This window comes from Papio anubis, chromosome 15 (genome assembly GCF_008728515.1).
Source record: "Papio anubis isolate 15944 chromosome 15, Panubis1.0, whole genome shotgun sequence".
NCBI classification, from domain to species: Eukaryota; Metazoa; Chordata; class Mammalia; order Primates; family Cercopithecidae; genus Papio; species Papio anubis.
The window spans coordinates 80,913,705-80,922,208 of record NC_044990.1 but is presented as its reverse complement, the minus strand read 5'-3'; the positions used below and the strand labels follow the sequence as shown (position 1 = coordinate 80,922,208).

General features: G+C 43.9%; 1 pseudogene across 1 annotated transcript; it reads left to right on the top strand.

Moving 5' to 3' along the window:
- The first annotated feature begins 4,011 nt into the window (after positions 1-4,011).
- LOC116270509 lies at positions 4,012-4,973 on the top strand (annotated as a pseudogene). Its single transcript, XR_004178554.1, has one exon. The product of XR_004178554.1 is annotated as a 40S ribosomal protein S2 pseudogene (transcript).
- Positions 4,974-8,504: the final 3,531 nt, after the last annotated feature.

The window sequence follows — 8,504 nt, the reverse complement described above, 5'->3', positions numbered from 1 at the left end:
ATGCTCCAGACCACTAAACTGGATTCCTTTTCTAAAATTGCAGATCAGATTTCCCCACCTTGCCTTGGTATCCTCAGATATTATCTTTTCCAATATTTTTTTCATTGTTTCCCATAAATCAATGATGCAACTAATATGATCTGCAATATTTTCACCAACAGAGGGAACCATCCACCCGCATTTCTTTGCCGCGTCCTCCCGGGGACCCCAGGGCCTCATAGCTTCTGTGGATTGCTTTCCGGCTCCTCCTCTGGCTCCTGAACGGGTCCTGCCTCTGTGCTCCAGCTGAAGCAATGCCATTTGTCTTTTCCCCTGCTCTTGCCAATCCTGTCTCCAGCAGATCCCTTTCAGGATCTTTTTTTGTTGTTGTTATCAGCCAACTCCAGCAGTGAAGAATATAGATTTTGATGGCTATGCCTGCACTCTAATTCCACTTTGCAGCAAGCCATGGGATTTACTTAACTTCTATATAAAGCTGCTTTAATTTTCTTAAAACTCATGACTTGCATTTAAGTTGATTCTGTCAGTCAACAAATATTCCCTACATACAGCATTTAAACCTTCCTGCAAATGCAATCCAAATGAAGAGTTCAAGTTAAAAGCAGCTTTCAATACACCATCTCAGGAGACTCGATGGTAGAATCTCATGGGATACAGGCATTCATACACAGTCTGGGTAATAGTTTCCTGCTATGGAGACTTTTCAACATCTTTAGATTGGAAAAAACCCATCTTTATATATAAATATCATAATTTTTTGCATGACTTTCAAGGAAAAAGGAATGGATGATATTTTTTATTAGCTCCAAGCCTTAACGGGGGTGAAGTAGTAGAGGAGGTATTTTCTTTGACACAGTAGATGAATTAGGAAAGTGTTACTCACAGGGACATTTAAAAACATGAACATGCAGAAACTTGCAAAGCAGGTAAATACATGGGAGTTAGAGACTGACAGAGAGAAGAAATGAAAGCAGGAGATAGAGCAAGTGTATTTTTATCTTAGTATTTAGCAAGTATAACCAGGCAGTGCAGGTGACGGCACTGAACATAACGCCATCATCAGGGTGCTTCAGGATCTGCGTGCTGAGCGAGAGGGAGGAGCACAGCTGTCAGGAACAGTTGGAACAAAATGGTCCTTGAATCACGTGACTACCATTAATGAGATTGCCATGTATCACTGTTGTATATGATCCTTATTAGACTGTCACCTACAGGTCTTGTGTCTTTTTTATCTTTCACAACTCTTCCTTGCTAGGGATTGCCCTCCCTCTGCCCCAGATTGGACCATTTAACTGAATTCCCCAGGATGCAGAGGTCCTTAGTTGAGGATTAAGGAATGCAGTCACGCTCGGAGGCACGCCTTCCAGGGCAGATGTCAGCACAGTAAAGACCATCTTCTTTGCGATTAGGCAAGGCATGGACTGTAGTAATAGCTGCTGCGTGTTGTTAAAACATCTTTGATACAGCAGATTCTCTGATTTTCTGAGCAAACTGCCTTGAACAGAATAGGTACTCCATAAATATTTATGGTCAATGGTTTCTAGGACTTTCATTATCAATGTCATCTTTGCAGCTCACCATTCTGACTGGAGAAATGGAAATTCAGAGAAAACAAGCAAGCAGTCCTGTCTTTCCTAGTATGAATATACTTACAGAAATGAGCTAATCATAAATTTCTTACCAGACTGCAATTTCCCAATTGTTTATGCTGAATTCTGTTGAGCATACATATGTGATGACTGCTCAAACGATTCCCTGTGACACCCCCTCAAAATGAGAAGGCATCTGTTTGGCCCCAGTTGGGAAAGCATGCTAAAAATGTCTCCAGTTTGGCATTAAATCAGCTTATTGCAACAGTGTACACTCCCAAGTAGATGTTTCTTGCTTTTTCCCTTTTAGAGAAGTTATTTCATTTATAATCTATTTCTGGGTAATCCAGGGACTTTACACGTTGCATTTTACCTAAATGCTAAGGTAAGGATAAGTTTCTGCTAGTAAGAAATGATAACTGTGTTTTCTTTTTTTCTTCTGTCTCGTTCTGTCGCCCAGGCTGGAGTGCAATGGCGCAATCTCGGCTCGCTGCAACCTCCACCTCCTGGGCTCAAGCGATTCTCCTGCCTCCGCCTCCCAAGTAGCTGGGATTACAGGCATGTGCCATTACGCCCGACTAATTTTTGTACTTTTAGTAGAGATGGGGTTTCACCATGTTGCCCAGGCTGGTCTTGAACTCCTGACCTCAGGTGATCCACCTGCCTCGGCCTCCTAAAGTGCTGGGATTACAGGCGTGAGCCACTGTGCCTGGCCGGTGGCTGTTTTAATTATAATATAAAGCGATCATAAAGAAGAGTTTCTTAATGTTTGGAAAGACTCCTGAGATAAAAATCATAATGACACATGGATATATTAGTTTAGTAGAAAAATCACTTGTCATTCTAAGCCAACAATATGCCATTTAACAAAATTTAAGCCAAAAGTGGGACTTTCATAGGTGATTTTAAATAATAGTTGAAAGTTTACTTCTAAGCAATAATAATTTAAGCTTCTTATCCCTCCCTAAAGTAATGAAATCACTTATTTAGTTAGGATAGCTACAACTTCTATGATATGGGTGAATTAACAAGTTATGTTTTTAAAAATTATTTTATTTTATTTTATTGAGATGGAGTCTTGCTCTGTTGCCCAGGCTGAAGTGTAGTGGCATGATCTTGGCTCACTGCAACCTCCACCTCCTGAGTTCAAGAGATTCTTATGCCTCAGGCTCCTGAGTAGCTCCTGAGTAGGGATTACAGGTCTGTGGCACCATGCCCAGCTAAATTTTGTATTTTTAGTACAGACAGGGTTTCACCATGTTGGCTAGGCTGGCCTCGAACTCCTGGCCTCAAGTGATCCACCTGCCTCGGCCTCCCAAAGTGCTGGGATTACAGGCATGAGCCACCACACCTGGCCACAAGTCACATTTTAATGCTTTAGTGACACACTAGAATTTACTCCTTAATTGATAGCAGCGATGCTGGAGTTTAGTGATAGATGAGAGTATATGTTGATGTGACAAGAAGAATGTACATGAACATGGTGACATTATAGGTATACATGGTGACTAAAGTATTAGCAGTGTTGGAATAATAAATATATTCGTAGTGGAAGAAGGTCTTTCTCCAAGACAGCCCTGGTAGTCCTCCAATTTTGTTTGCCATCATGAGAACATTTATTACTTTTATACACTGACATAAAACTGAACTCACACTTCATAATTTGGTAGGTGATTTCATGCCCTTTTGTGTTTTTGCTGAATTTAGAGCAGTTACAATTCCCTCCACTGGACAGCTGTGTTCTCTGAACACCAGGTGAGTGGTCATACTGATGAGGGTTGAGATGTGGGGACCATGGACAGCAGAAAGTAAGCACTCAGGGCAGAAAGCAGTCATCAGTTGGGGACAGAGAGTGCCTTCAGACAAGGGGAAGCAGCACTGGAGCCTGTGGAAGAACCTGGGAGAGGCAGGAGGAGCTTCACTACAGCACAAGCAGCCTTTGCAGCCAGCGGTGCCTCGGACCATTCTGATTTCCCTGCCACCTTAGGGGTGTCACCATTACGGCAAGACACCTCAGGACATGCCTCTGTTTACTGAAATGTGTGCAACTAGGCTGTGTTACTTAGGAGATTTATTAAAGATGCAGCGGCTTTCACCTGATTAGGTGAGAGCTGTCCGCCTCAGAGGGTATCCTCAGAGCTCAGGAAGTATTGAGCTTCCAAAGCTCTTATCAGGGAAGAGATAGAGCAGAGTCAGAGAACTGATGGAACCAGGGAAGCAAGTATCACCAGGGCCTTTTGCCCAGGTCTTGACTCTATGTGTCCACTCAGTAGGTGGGCTTCCTTTTTCCTTATTTCATGCACTTTCTGCACATGACGGGACATGTGTCCACTGAATTCTTGAGTTTTACATGTCATGATTTCACTAATGAAAGACTGCCCTTTTTTTTCTCCATAATCAATTCAAAAGTTTTTTCAGTCTTCTTCTCCAAGAGAACACCAAATGGCGGATGACGCCGGTGCAGCGGGGGGGCCCGGAGGCCCTGGTGGCCCTGGGATGGGGAACCGCGGTGGCTTCTGCGGAGGTTTCGGCAGTGGCATCCGGGGCCGGGGTCGCGGCCGTGGACGGGGCCGGGGCCGAGGCCGCGGAGCTCGCGGAGGCAAAGCCGAGGATAAGGAGTGGATGCCCGTCACTAAGCTGGGCCGCTTGGTCAAGGACATGAAGATCAAGTCCCTGGAGGAGATCTACCTCTTCTCTTTGCCCATTAAGGAATCTGAGATCATTGACTTTTTCTTGGGGGCTTCTCTCAAAGACGAGGTTTTGAAGATTATGCCGGTGCAGAAGCAGACCCGTGCTGGCCAGCGCACCAGGTTCAAGGCGTTTGTTGCTATCGGGGACTACAATGGCCACGTCGGCCTGGGTGTTAAGTGCTCCAAGGAGGTGGCCACTGCCATCCGTGGGGCCATCATCCTGGCCAAACTCTCCATTGTCCCAGTGTGCAGAGGCTACTGGGGGAACAAGATCGGCAAGCCCCACACCGTCCCTTGCAAGGTGACAGGCCGCTGCGGCTCTGTGCTCGTGCGCCTCATCCCTGCACCCAGGGGCACTGGCATCGTCTCAGCGCCTGTGCCCAAGAAGCTGCTCATGATGGCTGGTATTGATGACTGCTACACCTCAGCCCGGGGCTGCACTGCCACCCTGGGCAACTTCGCCAAGGCCACCTTCGATGCCATCTCTAAGACCTACAGCTACCTGACCCCTGACCTCTGGAAGGAGACTGTGTTTACCAAGTCTCCCTATCAGGAATTCACTGACCACCTTGTCAAGACCCACACCAGAGTCTCTGTGCAGCGGACCCAGGCTCCAGCTGTGGCTACAACATAGGGTTTTTATACAAGAAAAATAAAGTGAATTAAGCCTGAAAAAAAAAAAAAAAAAAAAAAAGTTTTTTCAAATTTTAATGTCAGAGAGGAGTTAATTTGGATTTCTGGGTCAGAAAGTCAAAAATTCCAAGGAAATCCCATTGAACCAGCCTAGCTCAGGAAGCCAACCTGCATAAATCAACTGTGGTCAGAGATTTGGGGTCAGTGAGAGAATGGAGCTGCCATTCTAGCCATGGGGCAAGCAGGCCAGCTCCTCGAAGGAGGGGGAAGCACTGGGAAGAGGCATCACAGATTTTTGGCTATAGGAATAGGATCAGTCCATTTGGTCATGATGTAGAAAGTTAATTTTTTGTTATTACTATTATTGTCATATGAATGATCCCAATTTTATTTTCACCAAATTCTCAGTCCTATCTTTTGTTTCTCTTGTTCTTACCAAAACTCAAGGTGCATAATATGAGCTAAAAAGATATTTGCTAAATTGAACAAGATTTATTTTCATGTCAATTATGACATATACATATTGTTTACCATTTTCGATTAAGAATTACAGAAATTAGTACTCTAAATTTTCTTTCAACATCTGTTACAAAAAGTCTCTTTTGTAAGGAGGCATATTCACTATCCTTTGTATTTGTTTTACGTATACCCATGAAGTTTAGAGATTAAGGAGGGCATCAGCCTACTTTCTTTTTGACATTTACAGTAAGGTGACCTACAGTTTGCAAAGTGGCTATTTTTTGTGTTCCCTGCTGGGCTGGATGGTGGTCCACACAGGGCACCAGCGTCACACATCAGGGCTGAATGCCAAGTCCTATAAAGTAGGCTTTAAAGAGAATGGAAAAACAAGGCAGAGTCATGAAGAAGAGCAGTCATGGATCCCCCTCCCCACCTGCTTTGTCTGGAGAGAAATGTTCTCAAGTCTGCTGGACACAAAACAGGGGTTGAATTTCAGCAGAGTCCCCTTTTATATGGGTTAAGAGTTAAAGCATCAGTAGGGAACACAGCATCAGTTTGAAAACCAGGCAGTCTAGATTTGGGTGCCAACTGAAGATAGGAGTCTTTCTGAGGAAACAAGCTGCTCAGAACCTGGTGATTTTGGGGACCTGGGGGAATGAGGCCACCAGAACTATGGGAAGATGAGATTGGGAAAGGCTCTTGCATGGGGAGAAGAGGATGCTTAGGCTACTTGCTTAAGCCAGCTCATTGTCAGGTCAACCAGAGTGGGACATCAGAGTCATGGTGGGGGCTAGGGAAAATAAGGGTGTAGGTGAAAAAAAGACTGCTTCTAAACAGAGGGACCAAGGTGCACTGGATATTTTCTATTTACCACTCCAGGTCCACTTTCTGTCCTTCTTCATCCTTCTCTTTGCTCTGAGAGAATGACCTTTCTCGTTAATGGGTTTCCTTCCTTCCTAGCTCCTAGTAAATGGGAGGCCCTGGCAGAGATGGGATGGAGATAAGACAGGAAGGCCAGGGTATTTATTTCCATAGCTTCACCCTTTAGGGGTATCTGTGGTTGGCTTCATCCTCCCACCAAAAGCTCTTGTTGGTTGTCCCTCTTCTATTGTGACTGTGACTGCTCCCTCTGGTTTCTGCACATTCTCCCTGACCTTGCTCCTTTGCCTGTAGTGATAACTGCTGCTGAAGGGGCTGACCCTGAAGGCAGCTGCTGGGCTATGGGTCACTGTTGTGGGACCGAGGTGGCATGTCGCTATGTCCTCTGCACCCTTATGGCTTCTACATCTGTATTCTACTTCCCCCATGGTCTTAAAAGTATTTTCTAAATTAAAATGTCTTTGATTCTAACTTTAACTTTTTGTTCATATTTAGTAAGCTAAACTTCTACTGTAAACCTAGAAAAATGATATTTTTTGAAGGCCAACTATGTGTTCAATAGTATGTTAAACGTTTCCATATATTGTGCCTTTTACTTTTTTTCCACAATAACTATGTAAGATGTGTTGTGGGAAGTCAGGGACAACCTAATGGAGGTACCAGCTGAAGCCATGGCAGAAGAACATAAATTGTGAAGATTTCATGGACATTTATCCCTTCCCCAATCAATACTCTTGTGGTTTCCTATGCCTGTCTTTACTTTAATCTCTTAATCCCGTCATCTTTGTAAACTGAGGACGTATGTCACCTCAGGACCCTGTGATGATTGTGTTAACTACACAAATTGTTCATAAGGCATGTGTGTTTAAACAATATGAAATCTGGGCACCTTGAAAAAAGAACAGGAAAACAGCGATGTTCAGGGAACAAGGGAGATAACCTTAAAGTCTGGCTGCCTGTGGGCCGGCCAGGACAGAGCCATATTTCTCTCATTACCAAAAACGGGTAAGAGAAGTATCGCTGAATTCTTTCCCCAGTAAGGAATATTAATAATTAACAACCCTGGGAAAAGAATGTATTCCCAGAGGAGGCCTCTGAAATGGCCGCTCTGGGGGTGTCTGTCTTATGCAGATGTAGATAGGGATAAAACAAGCCCTAGTCTCCTGCAGCGCCCCTAGGCTTGCTAAGATTAGGAAATTCCAACCTGGCAAATTCTAGTCAGACTGGTCCTCTGCTCTTGAACCCTGACAGTGCATGCACAGCAGGACAGGGAAGTTCATTAGTGATTCTAGTTTCACCCTGATCTTCTGCCTTGTGATCTTTTGTTGCCCTTAAAGCATGTGATCTCTGTGACCCACACCCTATTCATACACTCCCTCCTTTTTGAAAATTGCTAATAAAAACTGGCTGGTTTTACAGCTCAGGAGGCATCACGGAACCTGCTGATATGTGATGTCTATCCCAGACACCCAGCTTTAAAATTTCTCTCTTTTGTACTCTTTCCTTTTATTTCTCAGACCAGCTGACACTTAGGGAAATAGAAAAGAACCTACGTGAAATATCAGGGGCTGGTTTCCCCCGATATCTGGCGCCCAACGTGGGAACCTCATGAGGAGGCTCAGAAAGGTTGAGTTTAAGACACCTGTCTTTTTGACTTGGTTACCTGCATGTATAAACACTACATCATGCCTCTTCAACCTTTCATGAAACAGGCAAAAATAACTTACTTTAATTAAAAACAAGGACATAACTAACTCTGTATTTGTCAGTACTGAGCATTGGAGGAAGAATGCTATGGGAAGTCAACGCCAAACAACCACATTAGAACCAGGGAATTTAAGCTACTCTTTAAAAGACGTGATTTTTTTTTTCCAAAAATTATTTTGGGTTTTATCCCTAGAGAGACTTTATTGCTTCTGACTGTCTTGCTTCTATCCTTTCACATATTCAATTATCTTAAAATTAATCCACCATGGCATCTGAACTTCTTCTTGTTTCTTCATCATAAGCACCCATCTATTTGCCTTTAATTCCATCCCCCATCTCTTCCTTGGCTCTACTCTGCTCTTGTAACCTTAGTATTTCAGATCTCACGTAACAGCTAGTACCATCTCTAGCTTTTGAGTGAAAGAAGTCACCTCATAGGGGTAGATGTGGTTTCCTTGGCACCGGGCTTGGTTAGAGGATGTTGTTGTCCTTGTAGAAATTAGGATACAGTCCTGAGCTTGGATGGCACATAGTTTGGCTGAAAAAG